This window comes from Saccopteryx leptura, chromosome 5 (genome assembly GCF_036850995.1).
Source record: "Saccopteryx leptura isolate mSacLep1 chromosome 5, mSacLep1_pri_phased_curated, whole genome shotgun sequence".
Lineage (NCBI taxonomy): Eukaryota > Metazoa > Chordata > Mammalia > Chiroptera > Emballonuridae > Saccopteryx > Saccopteryx leptura.
Genome location: NC_089507.1, coordinates 189209507 through 189231185, shown reverse-complemented (window position 1 = coordinate 189231185; position 21679 = coordinate 189209507). Strand labels below are relative to the sequence as shown.

Genomic DNA, 21679 nt, shown 5'->3' with positions numbered 1-21679 from the left:
TGGAAGCATGCAGGGCCTCTTTAAGCCTACACTTAGCACTGCCATGGTGTCACTTACCACATTTCAACTGGAAAAACTCATCATAAAGCTGGTCTAGACATGAAGGATGAGGGACATGAAGGGAGTTATGGAGACACATTCTAGCACTGGCCGGTTTGCTCAGTGGTAGAGTGTTGGCTCAGCATGTGAAAGTCTGGGTTCAATTCCCATCCAGGGCACACAGAAAAAGCACCTATCTGCTTCTTCACCCTTTCCCTTCTCCTTCCTCTCAGTCTCTTTCTTCCTTTCCCACAGCCAGGGCTCCATTGGAGCAAAGTTGGCCTGGGCGCTGAAGATGGTTCCATGGCCTCTGTCTCAGGCACTAGAATGGCTCCTGTTGCAGCAGAGTGATGCCCCAGATGAGTGGAGTGTTGCCCGCATGCCAGGTGGATCCCAGTCAGGCACATGTGGGAGTCTATCTGTCTGCCTCCTCCTACTTCTCACTTTATAAAATACAAAAAGAGAAAGAGAGAGAGAGAGAGAGAGAGAGACATTCTACATGTGTGAATAGAGAGAGGAACAGAGAACTATGGACATTTTAAAAGTCCACCACAGAGTATTAGCACATAAGTCTTGCCTCAGCCTTTATTTTCTATGAAATTTGGGCTATGATATTGTCAATCTCTCAAAAAAAGAGTTTTTAACCAATGCCTTTGAATAAGCTTTAAAAACTTCCTTTATGTGAAGCAATATTAAATTATTTTAAATTTAAAATAAAATAAACCAAATTACACACAGTATTGTCACCTCCACAGCAAGAGCAGTCTATCATTTTCCAATTTTTTTTCCTACTATTTTTCCATGTGAATATGAATATTTTAAGTAATGCATGCTTAGAATCCTTTTAAAACAAGGTTGGATATAGAAAAAGTTATTCTTATGTCACAGCATATTCTGCCTTTTTTTCTTTCTTTTTTTGCCTTACCAATGTCAAAGTCATTTTCTTTACCAAATTAGCTTCCAAAGTGTGGCTAACAGCATAATACTTCAAATTTTGAAGGGTCTAGGGAAGAGAAAATGGTGATGGAGTAGGCGGGATGTTACAAATTCTATCTCCCAGAACCAAAGTGGATTACAACTTAACTTAGGAACAATCATCTGAAAAACCAACTTTGGACTAAACTAAGAGGAATCTATAACCAAGCATCACCAAAGAAACCACACTGAGACTGGTAGGAAGGGTGGAGACACAGAAAGGGCTGCCTCGCTCCAAGGAGTGAGAGGTGGCTCACAGGGTCTCTCATGGCAGGGTGGGTTGCCAGGAGAGTTGGGGGTCCTCAGCCCCAGGACCAGAGCCCCAGCCTGGAGCCCCAGAGACTAGAAGAGGTGTATGGACAGTATTTAGCTGAAAGAAGAGCCGGGTTACTGTTTGCGAGAGGGAGATAGAACTCTCAGACCCAGGCTTCATCTTAAAGGAACTGTGCAGAAAATCTCATTCACAGCTATTTACATGGGGATCAAGGAGCAGGGAGCGCTGAGAGGACTGGAGTTGAGAGAGGAGAGTGTAGTCTCGGAGGCCAAGGAGAAACTGTGGGGGACAGCCACCCTGACCCCTGTACTGGGACACTCCCCAAATCTAAAGCAGTCATTTTTCCTGAGAGAACCAACACCAGCAAAGGGAAGTAATTATCCTGCCCACCAGAGGCTCTCCTGCTGCAGTCAGTGCAGAGAGACACTTAGAAGCAGGGGGCGCATCAGGGACACAGGTTTTGAGTGCTGAGGTCTGGGCTACACTGCACCCCCAAACTGCTGAGTACCCTCCGAAGGGTGGGAGGACCCAGCTGTGTGGCAGCCGAAGCACTTGGCCCACACAGCAGTGGGGGGCTGGAGCCTGGCAGGATGAGGTGTCCCACATACTGGCGGGGCAGTGCTGTGGTGTGTGAGTTCCCGAGTGCCCAAGGAGGTGGCAGTGGTGGCGAGCTGGCAGAGAGAACATACCTCAGGAATAGAGAGGCCATACACACTGGCCAAGAGTAGATAAAAGTCAGCCTAGGAGTGCAGCTGATATTTACAATGGCATCAGGGCCCACTAGAGGCAGTCACAAATTCTGGATCACCTGTAGCTTCAAGAAGGTTGCTGAGGGCCAGTCATAAGCAGTGAACCCCACTGGTCTGTGCCAGGTTCCAGCCAGGGAGGTTCAGGGCTGGTACATCCAGTGGCCAGATATGGAGAGCATCAGCTCAGGACATAACAACCCTAGTTAGGGTGGTATCTTACAGAAGGGATCCTCACACCTAACCCAGCTAAGGCATAGAAAATGCTGACACAAACAGAAAAAAGAGCAGTATCAGCAGACAAGTAGCCCACAGTGGATTACAAACAACAGCTGAGACCAACCCAAGAAGATCTAGAAACAACACAACTGAAAGCTGGAGGCAGACAGCACCAACCCTATACTCAGCTAGCTACACAAACAGCACATCCAAAGGAGCAGTCTATACAGAAACAAAATGGGAAGACAGAGAAATGCAATTCAAATGAATCAACAAGAGAAATCCCCAGAAAAAGAACTAAATGAGATGAATATAACCAAGATACTGGATGCAGAGTTTAGAATAATGATTGTTAGGATGCCCAAGGATCTTAGAGCAACAATAGATGGACATAATGGGCACCTATACAAAGAGATAGCAAGCATCAAAAAGGACACTGAAATCATAAAAAAGAATCAGACAGAAATGACAAACACAAGATCAGAAATGAAGACTATACTAGAAGAAATTAAAAGCAGGCTGGATAAAGCAGAGGATCAAAGCAGCACCTTAGAGAACAAGATAAGCAAAAGCATGGAAGCAGAACAGCAAAAAGAAAGCAGAATCAAAAGGTCTGAGGAAACTCTAAGAGAGCTCTGTGATAACATGAAGAGAAACAACATCCACATAATAGGGGTTCCTGAAGGAAAAGAGAAAGAACAAGAAATAGAGAACCTGATTGAAGAAATTATAGCTGAGAACTTCCCTAAATTGATGAAGAAAAAAGTCACACAAGTTCAAGAAGCACAGAAAATCACATTAAAGAGGAACCCAAAGAGAACTAGACCAAGACACATCATAATTAAAATACCAAAACTAAAAGATAAATAAAGAATACTAAAAGCTGCAAGAGAAAAGCAGTCAATGACCTTAAAAGGAGCCCCCAAAAGGATGACACCCAATTTTTCAGCAGAAACACTTGAAGCCCGAAGGGAATGGCAAGAAATATTCAAAGTAATGCAAAACAAGAGCCTACTACCAAGATTTCTTTATCCAGCAAGACTATTGTTTAAAATTGAAGGAGAAATAAAAAGCTTCCCAGACAAAAAACAAAAACAAAACAAAAAAACCTTAAGGAATTCATTACAACCAAACCAATGCTGCAAGAAATGTTAAGGGGACTGTGTAAACAGAGCAAAGGGAATAAAAATCCAGGAAAATAGATTTAAAGAATAAAATGACAATAAACAACTACATATCAATAATAACCTTAAATGTAAATGGATTAAATGCTCCAATCAAAAGACATAGGGTAGCTGCATGGATAAGAAAACAGGACCTGTACATATGCTGTGTACAAGAAACCCACCTCAAAACAAAATATACACAGAGATTGAAAGTAAAGGGATAGAAAAAATATTTTATGCAAATGAAAAGAAAAAAAAGCTGGGGTAGCAATACTTATATCTGACAAAATAGACTATAAAACAAAGGGATAAAGAAGGTCACTACATAATGATAAAGAGAGCAATTGAACAGTAAGGTATAACCATTATAAATATCTATGTGCCTAATATAGGAGCACCTAAATATATAAAGCAGATTTTGATGGACATAAAGGGCAAGATCAACAGCAATACTATAATAGTAGGGGATTTCAATACTCCACTAACATCAATGGATAGATCCTCAAGAAAGGAAATTAGGAGATGACGTCAGAGTAATGGTGGGGTAGGAAGCGATACCAATAAATCTCCCCCAAAACTCAACAAGATCTTCAACCAGAAACAGAAAAACCTATCCTTGGAGCCTCCAGATGTTTCGCAATACACCCGAAGGTATGGTTGAGCGAAAAATTGGCTAAATATATAACCAAACCCCGAAGGAAATAGGGAGTAAAAACGCTCCGCCTTCCTCACTAACCTAAACAGGGCAGCTTTCACTGGGAACTGAGAATATAGAAACTAAGGCGGGCAAAGGGGGTGAATAGATCCAGGCCGTGGCACGGAGATCCAAGCCGAGGAAAAACTGTGCCTGTGGCAACCCAGTCAATACAAGGTAACACTCGTGCCAAACCCAGACAAAGGAAGACAAGTGGGGCAGCCATTTTCCCCGATCCCCTGGTCGGTGCACGCAGATAGTGGGCGAGAGATTCCTTCCAAAGCCCCAGGAGTGGGCGCCCGTGTTATCCCACAGAGAGGCAGAGTCAGAGGCCTTTGTGGGGCCAAAAGCAGAATCTCTGGGCTGCCCCAGCGCCCTGGGAAAGCCGCGCATGGGGAGGGAGCGAGAACTAATTCCAACGCTGGAACTTTTCCGTGTGGGAGGGGGATTCACTCAGAGGGTGAGGCGGTCAGCCTGATATCCTGGTCTGTGCGCAGATAGTGAGCGAGAGATTCCTCCAAGTGCCTCGGCAGTGTGCGCCCGTGTTATCCCAAAAAGGGGCAGTCTCAGGGGCCTTTGTGTGGGCCAAAAGCAGAATCTTGGGCTGCCCCAGCACCTTGAAAAAGCCACGCACAGGGACTGAGTGAGAGCCAATTCCAATGCTGGAACTTTTCCATGCAGGCAGGGGTTTCACTCAGAGGGTGAGACTTCCAGCCTGATATCCTGGTCTGCGCGCACAGATAGTGAGCGAGAGTTTCCTCCAAGCGCCCTGGGAGTGGGTGCCTGCCATGTTACCAGACAGAGTGGCAGAGCCAGAGGTCTTTGAGTGGGCGGAAGACCTGCCTGATTATGCTAGCAGCTCTGATTGACTGAGCCTTACCCAGAGCCCTGTGGTAAGTGGCAATAGAATGGGGAGTTGCCAGCTCTTTGAGCCTCTTACTATCCAGGAAGAGGCAGCAGCAACCCCATAGCTGGATTATCAGGCTACTAATTGAGGAAGGAAAAACTAGGAGAAAGGCTCCAGGAACACGAACTCACTCACTGTCAGAGTCTATAAATGCTAATGAGCCTCGACTGCCAACGAGACTAAAGCACAATACATGACATCACCATAGAGACTTATCAACTGCAAACCTCTACCTGAGCGTGCCAAAGGGGCATAACCCGGGGTACAGAGTCACCGACCAGGAAGAGGGAGAGAAAAGAAAAAGCAAGAAGATAACCTCTCAAAATCAAGAATAATCTGCAGACTTTCTAAGCTATCCCATTTTATTATATTTGTTCATTTGTTTCTCTTATCTTCATTCTTGATATTTTTTTTTCCTCCTCCAATTTGATCATTTAACTCTCTGCTGGTCTTACTCTCTCCTCTCCTTGAACTACACTACCCATAAGTGTTACATCTCCTATTATCATTTCTTTTCTCTTCCTTTCTCTCTATGAGGGTTGCACTCCAAAACCCTTAACTCTCTCTCCTCTTTTTTCTTTTTTATTCTTTTAGTGGTTCCCTCTTTTTTTCTCTCTCTCTCTCTTTCTTTTCTCCCTCTATATTAGTTTCTTCCTTTCTCCTTTACATCTCCTCTCATTCACACCTCAATAACAAACAAATTATCTTATCTGGGACTCAAACTTATGTTTGTGGCATTTTGGGGGGTATTTACTTCACCTTTTTAAATCACTAACAGTGCTCCCATCCCTGGCTCTCTATTTTATCTAGTTCTTTTTTTTGTTTTGTTTTTTGTATTTTTCTGAAGTTGGAAACGGGGAGAGACAGACAGACTCCTGCATGCGCCCGACCAGGATCTACCCGGCACGCCCACCAGGGGCGACGCTCTGCCCCTCCGGAGCATCGCTCTGCCGCGACCAGAGCCACTCTAGCGCCTGGGGCAGAGGCCAAGGAGCCATCCCCAGCGCCCGGGCCATCTTTGCTCCAATGGATCTTTGGCTGTGGGAAGGGAAGAGAGAGACAGAGAGGAAAAGGGGGGGGGTGGAGAAGCAAATGGGCACCTCTCCTATGTACCCTAGCCGGGAATTGAACCAGAGTCCCCCACATGCCAGGCTGATGCTCTACCACTGAGCCAACTGGCCAGGGCCTATTTTATCTAGTTCTTGTTCCACTAAATACAATAGTAATTTTTTAATTTGTCCCCCTGTTTTTCTGTTTCCCTCTTACTCCTCTCATCATAACTCTTAGTCAACCAACACCTAAAAGTAAATCATTTTATTCTTGACCCAAATTTTTTCCTTATTTGCTTTTTGTGGGTTCATAACCCTTTTTTTTTTTTTTTTGCCCCTTTATTACTTTTCCCCAATTCAGGCCCTCCTTTACAGGCATTGTTTGATTGTTTGTTCTATTTAATACAATATAATTCACAGTTCACCACAATATTTTCTCAAGAAAGAGGGGAGAGGAGAGGAGAGGAAAAAAGGAGGGGGGAAATAATTTTCTTTTTTTTAATTTTTATTTTATTTTATTTTTCTTTATTTCATTATTAATTAAAAAAAAACAACTTTTTTCGATTTTTTATTTTTTAACTTTTTATTCTTTATTAAATCTCATTAATACTATCAACAAAACCACCCTCAGATGCCATTAAGGAAGAGAAAATCGAATATCATGGATACAAAAGAAAGAGAGGTAACACAGCTAGATGAGGAAAAATCTATGGAGAAAAAATTTAATATATTGGAAACCTTGGAGCTAAATGACAGAGAATTCAAGATAGAAATCCTAAAAATCCTCCGAGATATACAAGAAAACACAGAAAGGAACTTAGGGAGCTCAGAAAACAACTCAATGAACATAAAGAATATATTTCCAAGGAAATTGAAACTATAAAAACAAATCCAACAGAGATAAAAAAACTCAATTCACGAGCTGAAAAACGAGGTAACAAGCTTAGCTAATAGAACAGGCCAGATAGAAGAGAAGATTAGTGAAATAGAAGAAAGCAACTTGAGGCACAACAGAGAGAAGAAGAAAGACTCAAAAATTTAAAAAAATGAGATAGCCCTACAAGAATTATCTGACTCCATCAAAAAGAATAACATAAGAATAATAGGTATATCAGAAGGAGAAGAGAGAGAAAATGGAATGGAGAACATACTCAAACAAATAATAGATGAGAACTTCCCAAGCCTGTGGAAAGAACTAAAGCCTCAAATTCAAGAAGCAAACAGAACTCCAAGTTTCTTAACCCCAACAAACCTACTCCAAGGCACATCATAATGAAATTGGCAGAAACCAACGGCAAAGAAAAAATTCTCAAGGCAGCCAGGGAAAAGAAGAATACAACATATAAAGGAAGGCCCATTAGATTATCATCAGATTTCTCAGCAGAAACTCTACAAGCTAGAAGAGAGTGGACCCCAATATTTAAAGTCCTGAAAGAGAGGAACTTTCAGCCACGAATACTATACCCATCAAAGCTATCCTTCAAATATGAAGGAGAAATAAAAACATTCACAGATACAGAAAAGATGAGGGAATTTATCATCAGAAAACCCCCACTCCAGGAATTACTAAAAGGGGTTCTCCAATCAGATACAAAGAACAAAAAAAAACCAGAGCCACAAGTAAAAGCTCCAAGAAGAACACAATAAAACCAAATTTAAACTGTGACAACAACAAAAAGAAAGAGGGGGAGAAGATGGAGATTAACAGTAGCAAAGGACAATGGAGTGCAAAAGTACTCACAAAATAGTTCGCTACAATGAACAGGGTAGGGACTCTTTTCATTACTCAAAGGTAACCACCATTGAAAACCACCACAGAATCACATGAGATAAAAAAGATAGCAACAGAGGAAAGATGTATGGAATACAACCAAATAAAAACAAAAGATAGAAAAACGAAAGAGAAGGATCAAACAAGACACAAAACTAACAGAAAGCAAGATAAAAAATGGCAATAGGGAACTCACAAGTATCAATAATTACACTAAATGTAAATGGATTAAACTCACCAATAAAAAGGCACAGAGTAGCAGAATGGATTAAAAAAGAAAATCCAACTGTATGCTGCCTACAGGAAACTCATCTAAATAACAAAGATAAAAACAAATTCAAAGTGAAAGGCTGGAAAACAATACTCCAAGCAAATAATATCCAAAAAAAATTAGGCGTAGCAATACTCATATCTGATAATGCTGACTACAAGACAGCAAAAGTACTTAGAGACAAAAATGGACATTTCATAATGGCTAAGGGGACACTGAATCATAAGACATAACAATTCTTAATATATATGCACCAAACCAAGGAGCACCAAAATATATAAGACAGCTACTTATTGACCTTAAAACAAAAACTGACAAAAATACAATCATACTTGGAGACCTCAATACACCGCTGACAGCTCTAGATCGGTTATCCAAACAGAGAATCAACAAAGATATAGTGGCCTTAAACAAAACACTAGAGCACCTGGATATGATAGACATCTACAGGACATTTCATCCCAAAGTGACTGAGTATACATTTTTCTCCAGTGTACATGGATCATACTCAAGAACTGACCATATGTTGGGCCACAAAAACAACATCAGCAAATTCAGAAAAATCAAAGTTGTACCAAGCATATTTTCTGATCATAAAGCCTTGAAACTAGAATTCAACTGCAAAAAAGAGGAAAAAATCCCACAAAAATGTGGAAACTAAACAACATACTTTTAAAAAATGAATGGGTCAATGAAGAAATAAGTGTAGAGATCAAAAGATATATACAGACAAATGAAAATGACAATACGACATATCAGAATCTATGGGATGCAGCAAAAGCAGTGATAAGAGGGAAGTTCATATCACTTCAGGCATATATGAACAAACAAGAGAGAGCCCAAGTGTACCACTTAACTTCACACCTTAAGGAACTAGAAAAAGAAGAACAAAGACAACCCAAAACCAGCCGAAGAAAGGAGATAATAAAAATCAGAGCAGAAATAAATGAAATAGAGAACAGAAAAACTATAGAAAAAATTAATAGAACAAGGAGCTGGTTCTTTGAAAAGATCAACAAAATTGACAAACCCTTGGCAAGACTTACCAAGGAAAAAAGAGAAAGAACTCATATAAACAAAATCCAAAATGAAAGAGGAGAAATCACCACGGACACCGTAGATATACAAAGAATTATTGTAGAATACTATGAAAAACTTTATGCCACTAAATTCAACAACCTAGAAGAAATGGATAAATTCCTAGAACAATACAACCTTCCTAGACTGAGTCCAGAAGAAGCAAAAAGCCTAAACAGACCTATTAGTAGAGAAGAAATAGAAAAAAACATTAAAAACCTCCCCAAAAATAAAAGTCCAGGCCCTGATGGCTATACCAGCAAATTTTATCAAACATTCAAAGAAGATTTGGTTCCTATTCTACAGAAAGTCTTCCAAAAAATTGAAGAAGAAGCAATACTTCCAAACACATTTTATGAGGCCAACATAACCCTCATACCAAACCAGGCAAGGATGGCACAAAAAAAGAAAACTACAGACCAATATCTCTAATGAATACAGATGCTAAAATACTAAACAAAATACTAGCAAATCGAATACAACAACATATTAAAAAAATAATACATCATGATCAAGTGGGATTCATCCCAGAATCTCAAGGATGGTTCAACATACGTAAAACAGTTAACGTAATACACCATATCAACAAAACAAAGAACAAAAACCACATGATCTTATCAAAAGATGCAGAAAAGGCTTTTGATAAAATACAACACAATTTTATGTTTAAGACTCTCAACAAAATGGGTATAGAAGGAAAATATCTCAACATGATAAAGACCATATATGATTAACCATCATATAATATCCTATTAAATGGCACTAAACTGAAGGCTTTCTCCCTTAAATCAGGAAAAAAACAGGGTTGTCCACTCTCTCCACTCTTATTTAATGTGGTACTAGAGGTTCTAGCCAGAGCAATCAGACAAGACAAAGAAATAAAAGGCATCCATATCGGAAAAAAAGAAGTAAAGGTATCACTTTTTGCAGATGATATGATCCTATACATCGAAAACCCCAAAGAATCCACAAAAAGACTACTAGAAACAATAAGCCAATACAGTAAGGTTGCAGGATACAAAATTAACATACAGAAATCAATAGCCTTCCTATATGCCAACAATGAAACAATTGAGAACGAACGCAAAAGAATAATCCCCTTCACGATTGCAACAAAAAAAAATAAAATACTTAGGAATAAACATAACAAAGAATGTAAAGGACTTATATAATGAAAACTATAAACCATTGTTAAGAGAAATCAAAAAAGATTTAATGAGATGGAAGAATATACCTTGTTCTTGGTTAGGAAGAATAAATATAATGAAGATGGCCATATTACCCAAAGCAATATACAAATTTAATGCAATTCCCATCAAAATTCCAATGACATTTTTAAAGAAATAGGGCAAAAAATCATCAGATTTATATGGAACTATAAAAAACCCCGAATAGCCAAAGCAATCCTAAAGAAAAAGAATGAAGCTGGGGGCATTACAATACCTGACTTCAAACTCTATCATAGGGCCACGACAATCAAAACAGCATGGTATTGGCAGAAAAATAGACACTTAGACCAATGGAACAGAATAGAAAGTCCAGAAATAAAACCACATATATATAGTCAAATAATTTTTGATAAAGGGGCCAACAACACACAATGGAGAAAAGAAAGCCTCTTCAACAAATGGTGCTGGGAAAACTGGAAAGCCACATGCAAAAGAATGAAACTGGACTACAGTTTGTCCCCCTGTACTAAAATCAACTCAAAATGGTTCAAAGATCTAAACATAAGACCTGAAACAATTAAGTACATAGAAGAAGACATAGGTACTCAACTCATGGACCTGGGCTTTAAAGAGCATTTTATGAATTTGACTCCAAAGGCAAGAGAAGTGAAGGCAGAAATTAATGAATGGGACTATATCAGACTAAGAAGTTTTTGCTCAGCAAGAGAAACTGATAACAAAATAAACAGAAAGCCAACTAAATGGGAAATAATATTTTCAAACAACAGCTCAGATAAGGGCCTAATATCCAAAATATACAAAGAACTCATAAAACTCAACAACAAACAAACAAACAATCCAATAAAAAAATGGGAAGAGGACATGAACAGACACTTCTCCAAGGAAGAAATACAAATGGCCAGCAGATATATGAAAAGATGCTCTTCTTCTTTAGTTATCAGAGAAATGCAAATCAAAACGGCAATGAGATACCACCTCATACCTGTTCGATTAGCTATTATTAACAAGACATGTAATAGCAAATGTTGGAAAGGCTGTGGAGAAAAAGGAACCCTCATACACTGTTGGTGGGAATGTAAAGTAGTACAACCATTATGGAAGGAAGTATGGTGGTTCCTCAAAAAACTGAAAATAGAACTACCTTATGACCCAGCAATCCCTCTACTGGGTATATACCCCCAAAACTCAGAAACATTGATACGTAAAGACACATGCAGCCCCATGTTTATTGCAGCATTGTTCACAGTGGCCAGGACATGGAAACACCCAAAAGCCCATCAATAGATGACTGGATAAAGAAGATTGGCACGTATACACTATGGAATACTACTCAGCCATAAGAAATGATGACATCGGATCATTTACAGCAAAATGGTGGGATCTTGATAACATTATACGGAGTGAAATAAGTAAATCAGAAAAAAAGCAGGAACTGCATTATTTCATATGTAGGTGGGACATAAAAGAGAAACTAAGAGACATTGATAAGAGTGTGGTGGTTACGGGGGGAGGGGGGAAAGGGAGAGGGAAAGGGAGAGGGGGAGGGGCACAAAGAAAACTAGATAGAAGGTGACAGAGGACAATCTGACTTTGGGTGATGGGTATGCAACATAATTGAACAACAAGATAACCTGGACTTGTTATCTTTGAATATATGTATCCTGATTTATTGATGTCGCCCCATTAAAAAAATAAAATTATTATTAAAAAAAAGAAAGGAAATTAACAAAGAAACAACAGCCTTAAAGGACACAGTAGATCAACTGGATTTAACAGATAACTTCAGAACCTTTCACCCTAAAGCAGCCGAATATACATTCTTTTCAAGTGCTCAAGGTATATTCTCTAGGATAGACCACATGTTAGGACACAATACAAGTCTCAATAAATTTAAGAAGATTGAAATCATATCAAGCATCTTCTCTGATCACAATGGCATGAAACTAGAAATCAACTACAATAGAAAAACTGAAAAACATCCAAACACTTGTAAACTAAATAGCATGTTATTAAATAATGAATGGGTTAACAATGAGATCAAGGAAGAAATCAAAACTTTCCTTGAAACAAATGAAAATGAACATACAACTCAAAATTTATGGTACACAGCAAAAGCAGTCCTGAGAGGGAAGTTCATAGCATTACAGCCATCCCTTAAGAAGCAAGAAAAAGCTCAAATAAACAACCTAACCCTGCATCTAAAAGAACAAGAAAAAAACCCAGCGAGTAAAGCCCAGAGGAAGTAGAAGGAAGGAAATAATAAAGATCAGAGTGGAAATAAATGACATAGAGGCTAAAAAAGCAATACAGAGTATCAATGAAACCAAGATCTGGTTCTTTGAAAAGGTAAACAAGATGTATGAATCTTTAACCAAACACACCAAGAAAAACAGAGAGAGGACTCAAATAAATAAAATTAGAAATGAGAGTAGAGAGGTAACAACTGACACAGCAGAAATACAAAGGATTATAAGAAAATACTATGAAGAACTGTATGCCAAAAAATTAGACAACCTAGATGAAATGGACAAATTCCTCAAAACATATAATCTTTCAAAAATCAATCTGGAAGAATCAGAAAATCTAAACAGACTGATTACAACAAATGAGATTGAAACAGTTATCAAAAAAACTCCCAACAAACAAAAGCCCTGGGCCAGGTGGCTTCACAGGTGAATTCTACCAAATATTCAAAGAAGAACTAACTCCTATCCTTCTCAAGCTATTTCAGAAAATTCAAGAGGAAGAAAGACTTCCAAGCTCCTTTTATGAGGCGAGCATAATCCTCATTCCAAAACCCGGCAAAGACACTGCAAAGAAAGAAAACTATAGGTCAATATTCCCGATGAATTTAGATGCTAAAATTCTCAATAAAATATTAGCAAACCAGATCCAGCAATACAGGGGGAAAAAATCATACATCTGAATAAGTGGGTTTTATTCTAAGGAGGCAAGGCTGGTACAATACTCACAAATCAACCAATGTGATTTATCATATAAACAAAAGGAAGGAGAAAAATCCCATGATAATATCAATAGATGCAGAAAAAGCATTTGATAAAAGTCAGCACCCATTTGTGATCAAAACTCTCAGCAAAGTGGGAATACAGGGAACATACCTCAACATGATAAAGGCCATCAATGACAAACCCAAAGCCAACATTATACTCAATGGGAAAAAATTAAAAGCATCCCCTTAAGATCAGAAACAAGACAAGGCTGCCCCCTTTTACTATCTTATTTAACATCATTCTGGAAGTCCTAGCCACAGCAATCAGACAAGAAAAAGAAATAAAAAACATCCAAATTGGAAAAGAAGAAGTAAAACTATCATTATTTGCTGATGATATAATACTGTACATAAAAAACCCTAAAGTCTCAGTCAAAACACTACTGGACCTGATGAATGAATTTAGCAAGGTGGCAGGATATAAAATATTCAGAAATCAGAGGCATTTTTATACACCAACAATGAACTGTCTGAAAAAGAAATTAAGAAAACAATCTCCTTCGCTGTTGCAACAACAACAAAAATAAAGTACCTAGGAGTAAATTTAACCAAGGAGGTTAAAGACTTGTACTCGAAAAATTATAAAACATTGATAAAAGAAATCAAGGAAGACACAAACAAGTGGAAGTATATACCATGTTCATGGATAGGAAGAATAAACATCATTAAAATGTCTATATTACCCAAAGCAATTTATAAATTCAATGCAATTCCTATTAAAATATTAATGACATATTTCAAAGATATAGAGCAAATATTCCAAAAATTTACATGGAACCTAAAAAGAACACGAATAGCCTCAGCAATCTTGAAAAAGAAGAATAAAGTGGGTGATATCATACTTTCTGATATCAAGTTATACTACAAGGCCATTGTACTCAAAACAGCTTGGTACTGGCATAAGAACAAGCATATAGATCAATGGAACAGAACAGAGAACCCAGAAATAAACCCACACTTTTATGGACAATTGATATTTGACAAAGGAGGTAAGAGCATACAATGGAGTAAAGACAGCCTCTTTAACAAATGGTGTTGGGAAAATTGGACAGGTATTTGCAAAACAATGAAACTAGACCACCAACTTACACCATTCACAAAAATAAACTCAAAATGGATAAAAGACTTAAGTGTAAGTTGTGAAACCATAAGCATCGTAGAAGAAAACATAGGCAGTAAGCTCTCCGACATCTATTGCAGCTGTGTATTTGATGATTTATCTCTATGGGCAAGTAAAATAAAGGACAGGATGAACAAATGGGACTATATCAAACTAAAAAGCTTTTGCACAGCTAAAGACAATATGAGTAAAATAAAGACAAACCACACAATAGGAGAACATATTTGACAATACGTCTTATAAGGGGTTAATAACTAAAATTTATAAAGAACCTGTAAAACTCAACACCAGAAGGTAAACAATCCAATCAAAAAATGGGCAAAAGAAACAAACAGACACTTCTCCAAAGAGGACATACAGATGGCCAATGGGCAGATGAAAAAATGTTCAAAATCACTAATCATTGGAGAAATGCAAATTAAAACCACAATGAGATACCACCTCACAGCTGTGAGAATGGCGCTCATTAACAAAAACAACACATAATAAGTGCTGATGAGGATGTGGAAAAAAGGAAACCCTCCTGCACTGCTGGTGGGAATGCAGACTGGTGCAGCCACTGTGGAAAACAGTATGGAGATTCCTCAAAAAATTAAAAATGAAACTGCCTTTTGATCCAGCCATCCCACTTTTAGGAATATATCCTAAGAACACCAAATTACTAGTTCAAAAGAAGAAATGCACCCCCATGTTTATTGCAGCATTACCATAATAGCCAATATCTGGAAACAGCCCAGTGTCCATCAGTGGACAAGTGGATTAAAAAGCTGTGGTACAAAATGGAATACTATGTGGCCATGAAAAAGAAGAAAATTTTACCTTTCGCAACAACGTGGATGGACCTGGAAAGTATTATGCTAAGTGAAATAAGCCAGGCAGAGAAAGAAAAATATCATATGACCTCACTTGTTTAAGGAATCTGATGAACAATGTGAACTGAGGAGCAGAATAGAGGCAGAGACACGATCAAAGGAACCAGAAGAAAAGCAGACAGAGGGAAAGGGGGTGAGGGGATGGGATCAGAGAAGGGAAAAAGATTAATGAAATTATATATACATAACACAGCGTTATAGAGAGCAGGACAGCAAATCCTGAAGGGTAGGGGGAGGGCGTTGAGGGGAGGGGGAAAGGGGGATGTTGAGGGGAACATGGGAATGAGGGGATGTATTTGATTGGACACTTGAATCTATGTCAACACAATAAATCAAAATCAATTAAAAAAAAATTTTTGAGGGGTCTGACAGTTTATATATTTTCATTTTTTTGACAGATTTGTAGTCTATTTTGTTCTATTATTGGCTGGCTCTTTTGGGTTTTACTCTTAATGATATAATTAAATTTATGCATAAAACTTTTCTAACCTCTGTTTTTTAATGCATGGGTGATCAAATCAAAGTATATGTGATCTTGATATGATTTGAGCAATCACTTGGTATAAAACACTTTGCAAAAAATAGTCGTTAACAATAATCAGATTGGGTTTTTTTATCATTTTTGTGCCATTTACATGAAAGAGATGAATTGTTTGTTCACTCAAAAATATTTGTCATATTCCAGGAATCATTGTCATCCTCATAAATACCAATATGAGTAAAATATGGACTTGACCTCAAGACGCTTTCAGGCACGTAAGTTCTGCTTCTTACTAGTCTAGATACTTGACTACTTACTTAAACTTATGGTTATTATTCTTTATTATAAGTACATTTAAAAATAAAAATTAGGCCTGACCTGTGGTGGCACAGTGGATAAAGCGTCGACCTGGAATGCTGAGATTGCCAGTTCAAAACCTTGGCCTTGCCCGGTCAAAGCACATATGGGAGTTGAAGCTTCCTGCTTCTCCCCCCCTTCTCTCTCTCTCTCTCTCTCCCCTCTAAAATGAATAAATAAATAAAAACAATTAAAAAAATAAAATAAAATAAAAATTATATTTTAAAGTTATAAGAGCACAATGTGGTGTTTGAACAGAAATAGAAAAATAACCTAATAGAACAGTAATCAGAAACAGATTCATGATAGGTAAGAACTTTTTCCAATTCAGCAGGGGAAAGTTCAGTTATTAAATAAATTACTGTTGTACCAATCATCCATCCATTTTAGAGAAAAAATAAATAAAATCGTTTACCTATACATATCCTAAGAATTGAAATCTCAGTGGAACAAACTTCTAGATGTAAAGAAAGACAGAACTACAGGAAACCATAACACCATCTGCTTGAGTCTAAGAAGTTCTTTCTATGCAGGACTCAAACCCCCAAATCATAAAGGTAAAGATGACTAGATTTGACCTTCATTAGAAATTTTAAAACTTCTATAAGGTAAATATAAACTTGTAAGTGACAGAATAGAGAAATATGTAAAACAGTTTGAAATAGATACTATTTCTGGAATGCTAGGTTTTAGCTGTAGATGATAAAATCCACATAAGCTTCTTTGGGCTGAACAGAATCTAGTACAGGGAATAGGATGCAAACAAAATCAACACAGGGCCTAAAAAAACGGATTCATTCCAGCTTCAGAACTACTCTGCCTCAGGTATGATCTGAGAAACTGACTCTATAGCTGCCCTAGGAAGCTAAAAAAATAAATACATCGGTACCCTGACACACTAGTTTAATTTGTTTCATGGCCGAGCTCATGACTCAATTTGCTTGTGTGTCAAATCAAATTTCCTCATTTAAATGAATGGAAATGCAATTAATACATTCTGGCCCCCCAAAACCACAAGAATTTTTTGCTTTACATGCTTTTAAATAAAAAAATATACTCTATAAATAAGAAATACACACACACACACACGTAAGAAGAGAGAAAGTAAAGAGAAAAACTGGTTCATGAAGTGTATTTACCTTCAAGGTCAGGCGAAGATGCTGGCGGAGGGGGAGGAGTCTGGAGGAGGAGGTTTTCATTTCGTGTGCTGTCACTTAACATAATTTACTCTCTGCACACTTAACGCTATATTTAATTGCAAAATTTAACTTACACACTATGTATGATATGTAACTTTATCGCTAAACTTAATTGCTACTTTTTTACTTTGCTTAATCATCATCATTTTCTTCACTGAGTTTTGGCTTTTTTGCCACACTTTCCTCGCTTTTACTTAGAGGCCGTCGCAACAAAAACCTTTCCATGGAAGTTGTTCTTCCTTTCAGAACATTCGGCAGGCCATCTAGTGGAGGGTGGTGGAAGCTCGTGATTCATATATCCACTCGTGACTTAAAGCAAAAAATCCCGCGAGTGACTGCTTGTCTCTCAAATTGTTCGTGATTTAAAGTGCTCGTGTGTGAAGGTACCACTGTAAACACCCAGAATCCGCTGCTACAGCTAATAGAAATCTGTGCTACCTTTGTCTAATTCAGGAGAGCTGCCTTCAATAATGCAGGAATCAGATTAATTAAGAAGCTAAATATAAATTAGAAATTTCAGACTACAGCCATTAATGCCAAAACCAAAGCACCTGGACCACAAGTCACATCTGTGAAGTAAGTGTCTGGGGCCCTGCCATCACCTTCCCTCTTTTCTGAGCAAAGCACTCTGTAAATGCATCAGACTGGTGCCTCTTAAACTGCATTTATACACACATTTCAGAAAAGTCAGGGATATCAGGCTTTTGCCTTTTCATTTCCACATGCTGGAAGGCTTGAAGGAAAGTTAAGTGAGTGTCGATACATAAGTTTTTACCACAATTTTTAATATGCAAAGTGTTTGTAAGAATCAATAAGAATAGGGTGATGAACCAATTACCAAAAATAATTAACGGAAATAGAAATAAAAACAATTTATACATATATAAAAGAATGCTTTTTCTCATTACCAATCAGAAAATAATTTCACATGTTTTAAAAAAACAGATTGGCTGAAATAAAATATAGTATGAAATAAAATATAGCAGGAAGAAGGAACTCTCGTTGACCTATTGACCTATGGTGAGAGAATAAGTTTATATAGGAGGGCAAGTTGTTATTATCAATCAATATTTAAAGTTCTTTGACACAATAGTACTTTAACCAGTGATCTGCTCTTCAAAAATACTTAAACTTTCAGAAGGACATATCGAATTTACTGTATTCTGGCTTAATATCAAATATTTAGAAATAAACTAAATTTTCATCATAAAGGCAACGCGGAAATTTTACAAGCATGTTAGGGAATTTTATATAGGTTTTAATAAAACTGTATTTATAAGGATTGCCATGGAAGAGGCTCATGACAATTAGTAAATGAAACTAAACAAGTATAGAACAATAGAAAGATACCATTTTTGAAAAATTAAAATTTCTCCATCCCCATTTCTCTACCAAACACAAAACAAAACTACATTGCTGTCTTGCTGTGTGTGTTTGCATGTGTAAAATGATTCTGAAATAATATACAATGTATTGTTAGCAACAATTACTTCAAGACAATGGGATTGGAGAGGGGGAGACTCTGGTTTTTCCCCTGCATACTTTTAGATTTGTGAATATTTTCAAGTTAAGATGCTCTTGTAACTTAAAAAAAAGGCATGATGTACCAAGGAAAATGCTGTCAGCAGTCATTCTGATTATTACATCGTGCCTTAAAACCCTCATTCCAAAGGCTGTCAACAATAATTTTCAGGATTATCATCATAGGATACCCCTGAGACCTAAAATCTTGCCCAGGAAATCTTCTGAGATTTGTCTGACTGATAATCATAAAACTTCCAAGTTGAATTAATTAACCTTGATACTCTTCCGAGGGCCTGCCCACACCACACACGATCTTTCCCCGTTATAAGCTCTCTGTTTCCATTTGGCAATACATGTTATGTGCTAATGAATACTGCTGCTAAATGCCAATCTAATAAAATCTTCTCAGGACGTACCAAAAAGAACTAACATAAAAATTCCAACAGAAGGTGGACTTTTTAAGGCTACTCCTTGACCTAAGAAACTAAACCTGACCTGAGACTATGTCCGACATTTAAAATTAACAATAAAATAGCGAATAAGGCTGTGCTTACCGTTGCTTCATATAAGATACCTGATATCCTTGCAGCTTACCCTGGTTTATTTTGGACCCTGAGTATTTACTGAGATTGAGAATCATATAATGCCACGTTGGGCCTGTTTTCTCCTTTAAGTCACCAAACCCAGATGCCACTAGAAATGACACTGTCTTTTATCATTATAGGTAAATGTCCTGCTCTCATCAAAGCCCATGGGGTAATCCAAAACTGAGCATATATTTTTAAAGAGCAATGTTCAGTTTTGTTTTGCACAAATCTTTACTCTGAAACTTATTAGAAGAGATGTCAAATCATTTAGAGTTTAAGATGTCCTGGATAATTTCCAGCCCATATGTCTAAAGCTAGAGAAAGAAACCTCTTAATAAATTAATCTCTCAAGTAGGGGAAAATTAAAAAATATATATATCAGTTAGAGACAGATAATTATCGTAACAAATGGAGAGTTTAAAATTAAAACATTATATATCTTTTTTTCCTTCACCAGTCATCTTATCATGGGATGCCTTATTCACTCGATCAGGCCATAACACTGTGCACCATTAGGTCAGCCAACACGTAAGTTACTCAATAAATATTTGATTGATTAATGTATCTTAATAACACAATGGTTGAAGTTGTCTTAGAGCAGCAAATTGTCACAAGAACAGCAGCTTCCTGTAATGTGAACAATTTTAGGCTTTATGTTTGTATTACAATTACATCACATTAGTATCAAGCTCAAGTTATTTAATTCCAGATAATAGCAATGAAGTATGCAAATATATTTTTTTGATGATGAGGTTTGGAACGGCCCAGGATCAATGAAGAGTAAGGAAAAGGATTTTCTGTTGACATTTTAAACCACCTTTTTAATAATTTAATGCTCTCTGGCTTGTCAAACAAAACCAGAGGAGTTGTTTGAAGATACAATGTAAAAGAATGCAAAGGATACAGAGAGGAGAGTAAATAGATTTTTAAAAAGCTCTTGGTTAATTCATTGTGTTTTCTAGCTATAGTTTCATATGTAAGTAGAAAGAAAAGGAAAGAAAAACAACTGAGAAACAATTTATTCTTAATTAATCATGTAAAGTTTAAGGATAGGCTAAAATGCTTAGCTAGAGAAAAATAGTAGGAAATTAAGACATATAAAAAATCTTTATGTTACATATTTATTTAACTAACTTGAGAGAGAAAGCATAACATAGGTTGCGATCACAGCTAACAACAATCACCATCTATAAACCAGAGCAACATTGATCAGAGTATTATTTGTATAATGGCAATGCCATGATGATGGCCAGCAGATTCATGCCAATTTATTATGGAATAGGGAGAGAAGAGGAGACAGTGAGGCAAAATCCCACTTGCCCCCCGACAGGGATCCACCTAGCAACCTCATCTTGGGCTGATGCTCGAGTACCAAGCTATTTTTAATGCTTGAGGCTGATGTGCTCCAATGGCACTATCCTCAGCACTGGGGGCTATGCTCAATCCAATCAAGCCATTGGCTTGTGGGAGGGAAAGAGGAAAAAAAGGGGGAGAGGGTTGGGGGGGTAGAAGCAGATGGTCGCTTTTCCTGTGTGCCTTGACTGGGAATTGAACCAGGGATGTCCATACGCTGGGCTGATGCTCTGTTCACTGAGCCACCAATCAAGGCCTAGAATTGCAGATATTTTATTGGTATCTCCACTTTTTCTTGCCCCAACAGACTCAGTTTACTTGGAGCATAATTATTAGTAGCACCCTTTTAATTGTGGAAAGTGTTTCAGTGTGCGTGATAAATAGTATGGCTATCCTAAATTTAGACAGAATTTGGAGAGAGAAAGCTGAGTGGTCTTAGCTCTTCTCATCACCTTGACCCACAGGAAATGAGACAATTTTAAGTAAACCATTCAAAAGCCATATATGCCAAGTTTCTCTCTGGACTACATATAAGTGCAAATTGGACCAATAAACTGCATTTTACACCAGCTGTAACTTCTGGGTGGTCTTTAGAGAAAAGCCCATTTTGAGTGTATTTCAATAATGCAAAGGTGGCAAAAATGAATATGGGAAGTCAGCAGTTGAAAGAGAATGCTTCAACAGGAGAAAAGCTCTTTCTACTGCAGCTCTCACCTGAAACTTCCGCTCCTAGTTACTCATCAATACAACATAAGTAAATCTCAAATACATTAAGTTAAATGAAAGAAGCCAGACACA

General features: G+C 37.7%; 1 long non-coding RNA gene across 1 annotated transcript in view; it reads right to left on the bottom strand.

Annotated features, from left to right (window-relative positions):
* LOC136405995 (uncharacterized) overlaps positions 1-19546 on the bottom strand; it is a 51161-nt gene extending 31615 nt beyond the window's left edge. The window contains exon 1 of the long non-coding RNA XR_010751607.1: positions 19496-19546. This is a non-coding gene — a long non-coding RNA (uncharacterized lncRNA). The remainder of the gene's footprint in view (positions 1-19495) is intronic.
* Between the last annotated feature and the right edge of the window lie 2133 nt (positions 19547-21679).